The sequence below is a fragment of the Chlorocebus sabaeus genome, chromosome 1 (genome assembly GCF_047675955.1).
Source record: "Chlorocebus sabaeus isolate Y175 chromosome 1, mChlSab1.0.hap1, whole genome shotgun sequence".
Classification (NCBI taxonomy): domain Eukaryota; kingdom Metazoa; phylum Chordata; class Mammalia; order Primates; family Cercopithecidae; genus Chlorocebus; species Chlorocebus sabaeus.
The window spans coordinates 97259951-97272873 of record NC_132904.1 but is presented as its reverse complement, the minus strand read 5'-3'; the positions used below and the strand labels follow the sequence as shown (position 1 = coordinate 97272873).

Genomic DNA, 12923 nt, shown 5'->3' with positions numbered 1-12923 from the left:
GCAGGTGATTTTCACGGATCCCTAGGAGGAACAGAGGAACTATAACCAACAAGCACTTAAATCATTCCCCTCAATCAAAAAAACAATTCTGCAGCATTCCTCAAGTTTCAGGACTTCCCCTAGGACCACCTCACTTCCCTGTTGGAATCATGACTTCAAACTGAGCAAGGTTAGATGAATGCCAAATGAAGCCCCACTGCTACAGATGTAATTGCAAAAAGCAAGCACCACAGAGAAGTTCACCCAACTGAGTGCAGCCACTTAAGAGAAAGTAATTCCAATCATCTCCATGACAACTCAGATGGCAGCAGCTCAGTCATCCACTCAAGGAGCTGAAATTATACGAGGCTTCCCTAGTGGGGTTCTATAATGACTTTTTGGTAGTGCTCCATGTAAATTACAGATATGAAAATATAGCTCCCCAAATAACATGACTTCCTTTTGCAAACAGACTAGATTTTTCTTAAGAGTAAAATAAGTTTTGGTGCTTTAAAATTTGCATTACATAGTTCTAAACAAAATGCTAACTGTCACTGCATTTATTGGCTTACACATAAAAATATACCCAGAAATATACTTTTAATTCAAAGCAATTATATGCCACATAGCTGAATTAGGGTTTTATTACCATTATTGAACAATAGCAACCATTTAATGGGTACTTACTATGCGACAAACGCTGAGTTAATTACTTTACTTCCATTATCTCAATCGTCCTAACCCATCAGCACCACCAGTATCTCCACATTTAATAAAAAATAGAGCCAGGATTCAAATTTAGATTGGCTGTATTCCAATTCCCTTGCTTTACAATTGGGGGTTACTTTCTCAAAAGGGCAGAATCCGAAAGCTTGCTCATTACATCTCTTCCTCTGTCCAGAGAACATCACTTTAATATAATAACATTACAACCTTTTATTTTCGTTTCTTAACTCAGCCTGCAGTTAATTCTCTGTTCTAGTAACTTTTTTTTTTTGAGACAAGGTCTTGCTCCCAGGTGCGATCACAGTTCACTGCAGCCTCAAACTTCTGGGCTCAAGTGCTCCTCCCACCTCAGCCTTCCAAGTAGCTGGGACTACAGGTGCACACCACCATGCCTGGCTATTTTGTTTGTTTGTTTGTTTGTTTTTGTTTTGGTAGAGACAGTTGCCCACTCAAACTCTTGGCCTCAAATGATCCTCCCGCCTCAGTCCCGAAAAGTGCTGGAATTACAGGCGTGGTTCTCCATGCCTAGCCGTAATTCTGAAGTCATGAATAATTCATCAAGATTTTGGTCAACAACTTTAATGAATTGTTTAGAAAACTTGGTAAAGAAACTCAGTCAGTTGTTAGCACTCTAGGTTCTGATTGTAGCACTTTGCCACTGTGGTAAGTTTCCTAGACTTCGGGCCTCTCAATCATTTTTAATGACTAGCTCTGCTGCCTTCCTTCTCTGTCCACTCCATCCCAAAGTGATCTATCCACCTCCCGAATTCATAACACCTGCTACTTCTCTACTCTGGCAATTAATCCTGTATACAGACAGCTCTTATTTTTCTGTTTAGGGGTACTCAACTTGTCTACTGTGCCTAACTTTTCATTTTTACTCCAGTTAGCTTCACATGGCAAGTAGCAGCTGGCATTCCTACTCATTTATATATTATGATTCTCCTACACTTTCGAAAGGAGGACTTAATGGTATACTTTTGCTTTGTTTTTAAAACAAAATATGCATATGATTTTTTTTAATAATTTAAATCTGCATAAGTTCATCGGAATATACACCAAAAAAAGTACATATGCACTTACAGCACACTCAGAAGTAAAAACTGGCAAAAAGAAAAAAAAATTAAGTAGCAAAAACTTGGGCATTCTGGAAAGCTGCAGCTCATCTTTTGGTTTCTCTCAGTAACACACGAGGTACGAGAAATAATGGAGTAAAGGACAGGAAGAAGTCTCACCTTTACTACATTTGTACTATTTATATTTGGATACTATATTGTTATATAGAAAAATGGCAGTGTAAATAAATACAGACAAGATTTCACCTACAAAATTTAAAAAAGGAAACAGCAAATCAGGCACTCATGCATTTCATGCTAATAAAAACATAGCATTTTCTACCCAGTTAACTTTTATTTAAAACTTCATGAATTCTTATATTGCCTGTATACTTTTGATGTTGGTTATCTACCAAATAAAGCTGAATTAAAAAGGGTGTTTATTATTCCTTAAGGCCTAAAAATGTTCATACTATGAATCCCAAGGACAACAGGGGAGACAAAAATAAGGAAAGGAAAGGAATCTATAGTTCCTGGCTCATGCAGCTACAGCACACATTAACCACAGGTTAGCTCCTAGCCCAACTGCCATCAAACCTCATTTGAAATGCCTAATTACCTCAGTTCCTATTACTCTACACATCATGTCCAGCTTTCAACAAAAAATTACAAGCCATGCTAAGAAGCAAAAAAACCACAGTCGTAAGTGACAATGCAAGAATCACACTCAGACTGAGATCTGACACAGATGTTTAAATTATCACCTAAGGAACTTAAAGTAACTACAATTAATATGTTAAGTACTCTAATGGAGAAGGCAGACAATATGCAACAACAAATTGGTAGTGAAAGCTGAAAGATGAAAACTCAAAGAGCCAAAAGGAAATACTAGAAGTGAAAAACACTAAAACAGAATGAAGGAAGATCCCCTTTCATGGGCTCATCAGCAGACTCTAGACAAACTCAGTGAGCTTGACAAATGTCAACAGAAGTTTCTCAAACTGAAGAGTGAAAACAGGGAATAATATCCAAGAAGTGTGAGACAACAACAAATAATATACACATAATAGGAATACCAGAAGAAGAAGAAAGAGAGAAGGGAACAAAGAAACATATGAAGTAATAACGGCTAAGCATTTTCCAAATTTAACAGCAGATACCAAACGCTAAGCGGGATAAATTACAAAAAATCTATACCTAGGCATTCCATATTCAAACTTAAGAAAAGTAAAGAGAAAACAAGGAAGAAAGCCAGAGGAAAATAACCTTACCTATAGAGGAACAAGGATAAGAATTTTATCTGATTTCTCCTCAGAAGGCAAGAAGAAAATTGAATGAAATATTTAAACTGCCGAAAGCATCCTGTATCCAGGGAAATTATCCTTCAAAAGGGAAAGATAAATGATTTCCGTGAACAAACAAAAACTAAGGGAATGTGTCGCCAGGAGACCTGCCTTGCAAGAAATGTTAACAGTTCTTCAGCCCTATGTGAAGAAAGGAAGAGAAGCAGAAAGAAACAAAATAATGTAAAATAAAATTTTTATCCTTTTTATTCTGAATTCATCTAATAGGTAATCATTTGTTCAGAGTAATAATAAGAACAATGTATTGGGTGATTATAGCATATGGATACATGAAATTAATTACAGTATTATAAGAGATGGAAGGAGAAATTGAAAATACTGTTAATAAAATAACTGCACTACTGTTGAAGAAGTATACCGTTATTTGAAATTGGACTTTAAACATGTATATTGCAAGCTCTACAGTACGCACTTAAAAATATTTAAAAATGGCCAGGCGTGGTGGCTCATGCCTGTAATCCCAGAACTTTGAGAGGACAAGGTGAGCAGATTACAAGGTCAGGAGATCGAGACCATCCTGGCCAACATGGTGAAATCCCGTCTCCACTAAAAATACAAAAATTAGCTGGGCCTGGTGTCGTGCGCCTGTAATCCTAGCTACTCAGGAGGCTGAGGCAGGAGAATTGCTTGAACCTGGGAGGCGGAGGTTGCAGTGAGCTGAGATTGCACCACTGCACTCCAGCCTGGCGACAGAGCAAGACTCTGTCTCCAAGAAAAAAAAAAGGAGGAGGAAAAATATGTAAAAGCAATAAAATGGGCACATAAGGGAGCAAATAGAATTATATAAAATCCAAAAATACCAGCAGATTAAATAACTTACTTCAAAATGACATACAGGTCGTAGAAATCTCCAAAGAAATTTTAAAATATTTTGAGCCAAATAAAAATAAAACTAAAACGTATAAAACTTTTGGGTGTAACAAAAGCATTTTGGGGTGTAACAAAATACTATAGAGGGAACTATTTAGCAATAAATGCATATAGTAAAAAAGCAGAAAGATCTAAAAGCAGTAATTAAGCTTCTGCTTTAAGAAACTAGAGAAAGAAGAGCAATATAATGCTAAAGCAAGCAGCGAAAAAAAAAAAAAAGAAGAAAGAAAGAATAAAAAGTAGAGCACAAATCAATAAAATTGAAAATGGAAAATTAACAGGGAAAAAAAAAAATCAATGAAACCAAAAGCTGGTTCCTTGAAAAGACTGGCAAAATTAGTAAACCTCTAGCTAGGCTAACCAAGAAAAAAAAAAAAAAATAGCGAAGACCCAAATATCAGAAATCAGGGTTATCACTACTAATCCCCCTGGGTATTGAAATGATAATAAAGAAATACTATAAGTAACTCTATGCCCACATTATGAAAACTTAGATGAAACTGAACCAATACCTTGAAAGATACAAACTTTCAAAATTCACACAAGTAGATAATCTGAATACATCTTTATCTTTAAAAATAATAATAATAACTAAAAACCTCCCAAAAAAGAAAGCACTAGGTCCATACAGTCTCACTGGGAATTCTACCAAACATTTAAAGAAAAAATTAAACCAATTCTCCACGAGTTCTTACAGAAATAGAAGCAAAAAGAATGCTTGCTAACTCATTCTATGAGGACAGTATTACCCTAACAACAAAACCAGATAAAGACATGACAAGAAGGGAAAACTACAGACCAATATCTCCCATGAACATAGATATAAAACTCCTCAACAAAATATAGCAAATAGAATCTAAGAACTGTCAAAAAAAATTACCCCCACGAAGTGAGATTTCTTCCAGTTATGCGAGGCTGACATTCTAAAATCAATTAATGTAGCCCATCATATCAACAAGCTAAAAAAGAAAAATCTTAAGATCATATCAATAAATGCAGAAAGAGCATTTGAGATAAACATATACAAGTTTATTTGTCAATTAAAATTCATTAAAAAGTTAAAAGAGTTTGAAAAACATTTAACAAAATCCAACACCAATTCATGATAAAAGCTCTCAGCAAATTAGGAAGATTGAGGGGAAGTTCCTCAATTTTATATAGATGATCTACAAAAACCTACATCTCATGTCATATTGAATAGTGAGAAACTAGATGCTTTCTCCGTAAGATTGGGAACAAGACAGGATATCCCTCTCCCCATTCAAATCCTAGCTAATATAAACAAGAAAAGGATATAAAGAAATACAAATTGTGAAGAAAGAAAAAGAACTGTTTTTGTTTACAGATGACAAGTCTGTCCATATGGAAGATCCTAAAGAATCAACAAAAATATTCCTGGAACGAATAGCAAGGTTTCAGGATACAAGGTTAATATATAAAAGTCAGTGTCTTTCCTATATCGGAAATGAAAAGGTGGAATTTGAAATTTAAAACTCAACATCATTTACATTTCACCAAAAAAAATACTTAGGTTTAAATCTAACAAAATATATCCAAGATCTATATGAGGAAAACTACAAACCTCTCATGAAAGAACATTTTTAAAGATTTAAATAAATGGAGAGATATTCTATGTTTCTAGACACGAAGACTTAAAGTTGTCAAGATGTCAGTTCTTCCCAACTTGATCTACAGATTGAATGCAATCCCAATCAAAATCCCAGCAAGCAATTTTATAAGTATCAACAAAGCTGATTCTAGAGTCTACTGAAAGGCAAAGGACTCAGAGTAAGCAACAATATTGAAGAAGAAGAATAAAGTCAGAGGACTGGCATTACCTGACTTCAAGACTCACCATAAATCTAAAGTAATCAAGATTGTTTGGTATTGGTGAAAGAATAGAAAAATAGACCAACAGAATAAAATAGCTCAGAAATAGACCCATAACTGATCTTTGACAAAGGAGCAAATGAAATATAATAATGCAAAGACAGTCTTTTAAACAAATGATGCTGGAACAACAGGACATCCACAAGCAAAATAATAAATCTAGATATAGACTTCATACCCTTCCCAAAAATGTACTTGAAATGGATCATAGATCTAAATGTAAGCACAAAACCATAATACTACTAGAAGATAACTTAGTATTATGATAAAATCTAGAAAACTCTGTTTGGCAAACCCAAAGTTAGACGTAACATCAAAAGTTTGATCCAAAGATAAAAACTGGTAAGTTGGACTTCATTAACATTGAAAATGCCTGTTCTGTGAAAGAAACTGTTGGGAGAATAAAAAGCTCTACACTGGAAGTAAATCTTTGCAAAACATATGATGTAAACATCAAATATACACAATAAAATTTGCACAGTGACTCGCGCCTGTAATCCCAGCATTTTAGGAGGCCGGGGGGGGGGGTGGATCACCTGAGTTCAGGAGTTCGAGACCAGCCTGGCCAACATGGTGAAACCCATCTCTATTAAAAATACAAAATTAGCCAGGCATGGTGGTGCATGCCTGTAATCCCAGCTACTCAGGAGGCTGAGGCAGGAGAATCACTTGAACTGGGAGGTGGAGGTTGTAGTGAGCCAATTATGCCACTGCACTCCAGACTGGGTGACAGAGCGAGACTGTCTCAAAAAAAAAGAAGTAATGAATTTTTTTTTAAACTTTGCAAAACACGTACCTGATGAAGGACTTATATCTAAAATATACAAAGGATATATTCAAGAATATTCAAGAATAAGAAAAACAACAACCCAGATATTAAAAAGTCAAAAGATCTGAACAGATAACTCATCAAAGAATATATACAGATGGCAAAAGAGCATATGAAAAGATGCTCAATGTTTTATGTCATTAGGAAGGTGCAAATAAAACAACTATGAAATACTACTACTTACCTATTAGAAGCACTAAAATCCAAAACACTGACCGCACCATATGCCGTCAAGGATATACAGCAACAGGAGCTCTCACTCATTGCTTATGGGAATGCAAAACGGTACAGCCACTTTGAAGAAGTTTGGCAGTTTCTTGCAAAGCTAAACATACTCTTACAATATGATCCAGCAACCATAGTCCTCGGTACTAACCAAAATGAGTTGAAAACGTTATGTCCAAACTAAATCTGCTCGCAAATTTTTATAACAGCTTTATTCAATACTGCCAAAGCTTGGAAGCAACTAAAATGACCTCCAGTAAGTGAATGGATAAGCAAACTGGTGTACATCCACATAACATCATATCATTCAGTAATAGAAAGGAATAAGTTGGCCAGGCATGGTGGCTCATGCCTGTAATCTCAGCACTTTGGAAGGCCAATGCTGGCAGATCCTGAGGTCAGGAGCTTGAGACCAGCCTGACCAACATGGCAAAACCTTGTCTCTACTAAAAATACAAAAAATTAGCTGGGCATGGTGGCAGGTGCCTGTAATCCCAGCTACTCCAGAGGCTGAGGCAGAAGAATTGCTTGAACCCGGGAGGCAGAGGTTGCAGTAAGCCAAGGTCAGGCCACTGAACTCCAGCCTGGGTGATAGAACAAGACTCTGTCTCAAAAAAAAAAAAAAAAAAAAAAAAAAAAGAATAAGCTATCAAGTCATGGAATATGCATTTAAGATAGAAGAATCTTAAATGTATACTGCTAAGTGAAAGAAGCCAGTCTGAAAGGGCCATATATTGCATGATTCCAACTGTATGACTGGGAAACACAGAACTACAGAAGCAGTTTAAAACAAAACAAAATATCAGTGGTTGCCCTGGGTTAGGTGAGAAAAGTGTGGGAGAGTTGTTAGGTGAAGAACAAGAGGATTGAAGGGTTATAAAACTATTCTACATGGTACTGCAAAGGTAGACACATGACATTGTGCGTTTGCTAAAACCCATCCAACTGTACAACACAGAGTGAATGAACCTCAACGTAATCTCTTGACTTTAGTTAAGAATAAAGTCTCAATATTGGTTCATTTATTTTAACAAATATACCACGCTAATGCGAGATGTTAATATGGGAAACTTGACTTCATATGTGTATGGGGGCAGGAAAGAGGTAGGTAATACTGTAACTCTTTATTATTTGCTCAGTTAAAAAAAAAAAAAAAACTTTAAAAAATTCTGTATAACTATAGAACCTAAATAAGTATATGGAAGTTCACCATATTATTCTTTTTTAAAACCTGAAAGAGAAGCATATGGTAGTTCTTTTTAATATTCATTTTTGAGTACGTTTGAAAATGTTTATAGTAAAAATAGTAAAATTTTTTAAGAAAATAGAAGCCTAATAAGGACCACGTATATATGTATATCTTAAACTTTTAAAAGCAATATGTGTTCAATGAACATTACATGTCAATATTAGACTCTCAAAACAAAAAGGTTATCTCAACCAATATAGTCAAATACAATTAACATTAAATATCATCATTTTAAGTTCTTGGGGTTTTTTTGTTGTGGTATTTTTCTTTTCAAAATACTCTTAAAGACACTGAATCTAGCCATATTTTCACTTTAATATGACTGGAATTTTTATCTTGGGCCTTTTTTCCCCATGAGAACAAAACCAGTTGTTATTATTAAATATTATTATTGTATAAACAGTACTGAAACATTAGAGAAAGCTTGGAAAAGAGGACAGAAATAATTATATTCTCACCATCAGGATAGTCATTTGTATGAATTCTTTTCCCATTTTTTTCCAACATTATCAACAATCATTCCTAGGAACAATTTACATATGGAATCCCTTGAGGCCCACCTTAAACTTTTTGCTTTAGGTTTTAAACAAAATAATCCATTTAATTCTGCCAGATCATCCAGTTTCTGGGCAATCAGTAAAAGGCTGCTGAATTGAGTTAAGGAATGACTTACTCGTTTTCCCATCTCACATACACAAGACCATCTACGTGAATAACCACCACGGTGTGCCTTCTGGGGCAAATTCTCAGCACCAGCAGATTCTCTATTTAGGAAAACCTAATTATCTAGCCTATAATCTAACCTAGTGATCTAGCTCCAAAGCAACAATGGTAAAGGCTACAAAGGTTGACTACAGTGCCAGACCAACTGGGACATGATGACTCAGTCAATGGCAGGAATTTGGCACCAGCCACATCCAGCAGGGGAGGCAAGGTTGGGGGTGAAACTACAGCCTGGAAAACTGCCTGGGATACAGAAGTAATAAATAGCCTTGCTGCTAAGCACTCTCTGCTTCTTCTTTTCTCTTTTCAAGCACCTTCTCTATGAAAGTGCGAAGTAGCTTCATTTTTCTTCCATGTAAAACAACAGGCTCAGGATGTGCAATATCTGAAAGACAGGAAGAGCTGGAATAGCCAAGAGTATCCTTTTGCTGCTCATTTTACCACCTGTCATTTTGAATCTACACACACAACACACACATACACAATAAAAGAAAAAAAGGAAAGAAGAGAGAGGCAGAGATACGGGTGAGGTCACCTGTGAGTAAGTGAGTAGATACCAGAACCTGGATGCAAATGCGTTTGTGTCATATATCTGACCTCCAGCTTGCTGCTGAGTGCAGGCAGACAACAAGCTAAGGAAAATGCTAATAAGCAGCCCACAGAAGGCCAGCTGCTGGCTCCTACTGGACTTGATCTCTTAAGGTCCTCTGAATCCATCTGTTTGTTTGCCTAGAGCTTTTCTCCTTGCTGCCATGGAGACTGGTGTTACATAATTATCATGGTCAAAACTTCCAACGGAGCTCAGAGTAGATACATCCTCCTGTCACAGCCTTAATCTGCTGTAAAATCCTCACCTAACTTGAAAATTATCAATTAATATTCAATTGTTTTCTCCTAATATTCGACTGGCCAGTATTTCAGCAAAAAGAAAAAGACAGTATCCAGTGGTGAATGAAGAAGTAGGAAGCAAGAAATCTGAATTCGTTTAGCTGTGCCTGACTTTCTGTTTTTTTTTGTTGTTTTTTTTTGTTTGTTTTTTTGAGACAGAGTCTCGCTCAGTCACCCAGGCTGGAGTTCAGTGGCAAGCCATCTCAGCTCACTGCAAGCTCCGCCTCCTGGGTTCACGCCATTCTCCTGTCTCAGCCTCCCGAGTAGATGGAACTACAGGCACCAGCCACTACGCCCGGCTAATTTTTTTTGTATTTTTAGTAGAGACGGGGTTTCACCATGTTGGCCTGGATGGTCTCGATCTCCTGACCTCGTGATCCACCCGTCTCGGTCTCCCAAAGTGCTGGGATTACAGGCCTGAGCCACCGCGCCCGGCTGACATTTTTAAATTTATCTAGCACTAAATGCTCTTATTCTAAGTTTTTCAATTAGTCCAATGTTCTTTCCAATGTTTTCCCAGGAATCTATTTTCTTTGAAGGATGATTGGTTCTTCCAATCTATTAAGGAATTCCAATCTATTATGGAATTGTATTCAATAAGGTACATAAATCACGAGGTACATAAATCACAACCTTCTCTTCCTTTCTCCATCACAAACACCATTCATTAGAGAATACTTTAAAGCTTTAAATAATATCAAATCTATCAAATGTAATACAAATTTAAATAAGTCACGTTAAATAAAGTACTGAACCATTACATAAACAAGAAACTAATTTACATGATAATTTACTCAATATAGGATTCACTTTTTTAGTAATCTGTGCATTTAATATACATGAAGTGGGAAATTACTATGTGAGAAATTATCCTAAGTGAGAATTTACTATGTGAGAATTAGTAAAAAATTACTATGCACCACATGGTAGATGATTCCAGTTTAATTAAATTCTTGTTTAGAAATACATTTTTATTTTAGCATTTGAAATCCATTTCCCTACCTATATGTAACCTTAATTTTTCTATTCCTGGTGTGTCTGAGTCCTTGTCCAATTTATTTATCTTCAAACTTTGCAGGCTGGCATTTTGCTGTTTCAAACTTGCTAATCTGAGTAAATCTTCCTTTTTTCTAACAACCAAGCTATACTCCTCCAAAAGTCTGAAATATTCTTAATAGAACAAAATAAAAAGATATGGTTTATGTCAAAGGCATGCATTTGCACAGAAAATATCTGCTTTCATGAACTAAATAAATTCTCTTTCTTGACCTTAGTATCAGATGCTAGATCCAGTGGCTATGACCACCTTCAGGAGCTAGTCACAGTGGGGCTGGCCAAGTTCTACCTTGAAGGGCCTCACAAGACCTATAAAATGTGTCTCATGCCACGAACACCGTGACCTCCAAACCATCTCTCTTCTCCAAGTGATCTGTCCCACATACCTTTGCAATAAAAAGTGAATCAGGCTTCACTATATACATGCTAGAGACACACATCTAAGCTCTAAGATGGTGTACCTCAATTTTTTTTTTATTTTGACCATGACTCACAGTAATAACTACATTTTAAAATCTGATATTGTATCCTCATGTGTACTTATAAAACAAAAACAAGTTTCATTAAACAACATTTGCCTTTAATAAACTGAATACACTACGGTGTCTTTTTTTTCAAGGCGGATTCTTACTCTGTTGCCCAGGCTGGAGGTAATGGCATGATCTCAGTTCACTGCAACCTCCGCCTCCTGAGTTCAAGCAATTCTCTCGGCCTCAGTTTCCCAAGTAGCTGGGATTACAGGTGTGCGCCGCCACGTCCTGCTAATTTTTGTATTTTCAGTCAAGACAGGGTTTCACCATGTTGGCCAGGCTGGTCTCGAACTCCTGACCTCTAGTGATCTGCCCACCTCAGCCTCCCAAAGTGCTGGAATTATATATGGTGTCTTTTTTACTCAGTTTTTTTTCTAATACTAGTTCAACTTACTACATTGATTTCACCAACCCTCTATGGTCACAAACCACAGTTAGAAAACCATTGGAACATTTGAATAATATCCTATGTGACAGAACTTGAGTGCCAGCACAGAATGCTCAGGCCAGTTCATGCAGAGTAAACACTAAATCCACATCAAGTTTGAATTATCGCTCCTTCCCTACTTGCATGAAATAAAACCAAGACTGCTTCTCCGTGGTTTCCTTTTTTGAATTTATCCTCTACATAACCCAGAGCCATCCTCAGATGATAAATGTTTAGTGATATGTGTTATTCAACAGATGTCTAAGCTGTTGAAATCCCCTATGAATACTTAATTCTGTAGCTTTAAGGATCGCAAGAGCTCATCCTGGAATTTTCCTTTCTGGCCCTCCTTCAGTCAAGGGGCTCTGAATTGATACCCAAGGTCTTTGCTTATTTATTATTTATTTTTGCTCCACCCAATGCATTCATTCGCCAAATAACCTAAAGATAGTTTTTTTTTTTTTGGTTTTTTTTTTTTTTTGAGACGGAGTCTTGCTCTGTCGCCCAGGCTGGAGTGCAGTGGCGCGATCTCGGCTCACTGCAAGCTCCGCCTCCCGGGCCCACGCCATTCTCCGGCCTCAGCCTCCCGAGTAGCTGGGACCACAGCGGTGGCTCACGCCTGTAATCCCAGCACTTTGGGAAGCCAAGGCGGGCGGATCACAAAGTCAGGAGATCGAGACCATCCTGGCTAACAAGGTGAAACCCCGTCTCTACTAAAGATATATATATTTTTAAGGGGGTCAGGGGTTCCTATCTTTCCTAAAATATCTCATAAGACTTATCCTACCAGAAAAAAACATTTTAATTAATTCCTTTATTTTTTGCAGACTTGACTACCAACAAAATAAAACTACTGAAATTTATATCTTTAGTACATTTTTATGGTGAAATTCAAGTCACTTTCTAATAATACTGTCCTCCTCCTAAGAAACATACTTTTACCCCGTGGGATATAAAACCACGAAAATACAATTCTGTTTCACATAATAAACATATAAGTGAGTCCAGAGAAAGAACTGATGCTTCAGAAATTGACAATCAGTAAATTTACTAACTAGAAAACTATCTGTTCGTTTTCTGAAGTACTCAATTTCATTATCTTCATTAACTGC

General features: G+C 36.6%; 1 protein-coding gene across 2 annotated transcripts in view; it reads right to left on the bottom strand.

The window, feature by feature from the left end:
* ARHGAP42 (Rho GTPase activating protein 42) overlaps positions 1-12923 on the bottom strand; it is a 314274-nt gene that overhangs the window by 272602 nt on the left and 28749 nt on the right. The window contains exon 1 of one of the 2 annotated variants that reach the window (XM_073020535.1): positions 9446-9464. The exons of the other annotated variant lie outside the window; for it this stretch is intronic. The gene's annotated coding sequence lies outside the window, so the exon portion shown is untranslated. Of the gene's footprint in view, positions 1-9445; positions 9465-12923 lie in introns of those variants that run through there. 2 annotated transcript variants of the gene reach the window in all.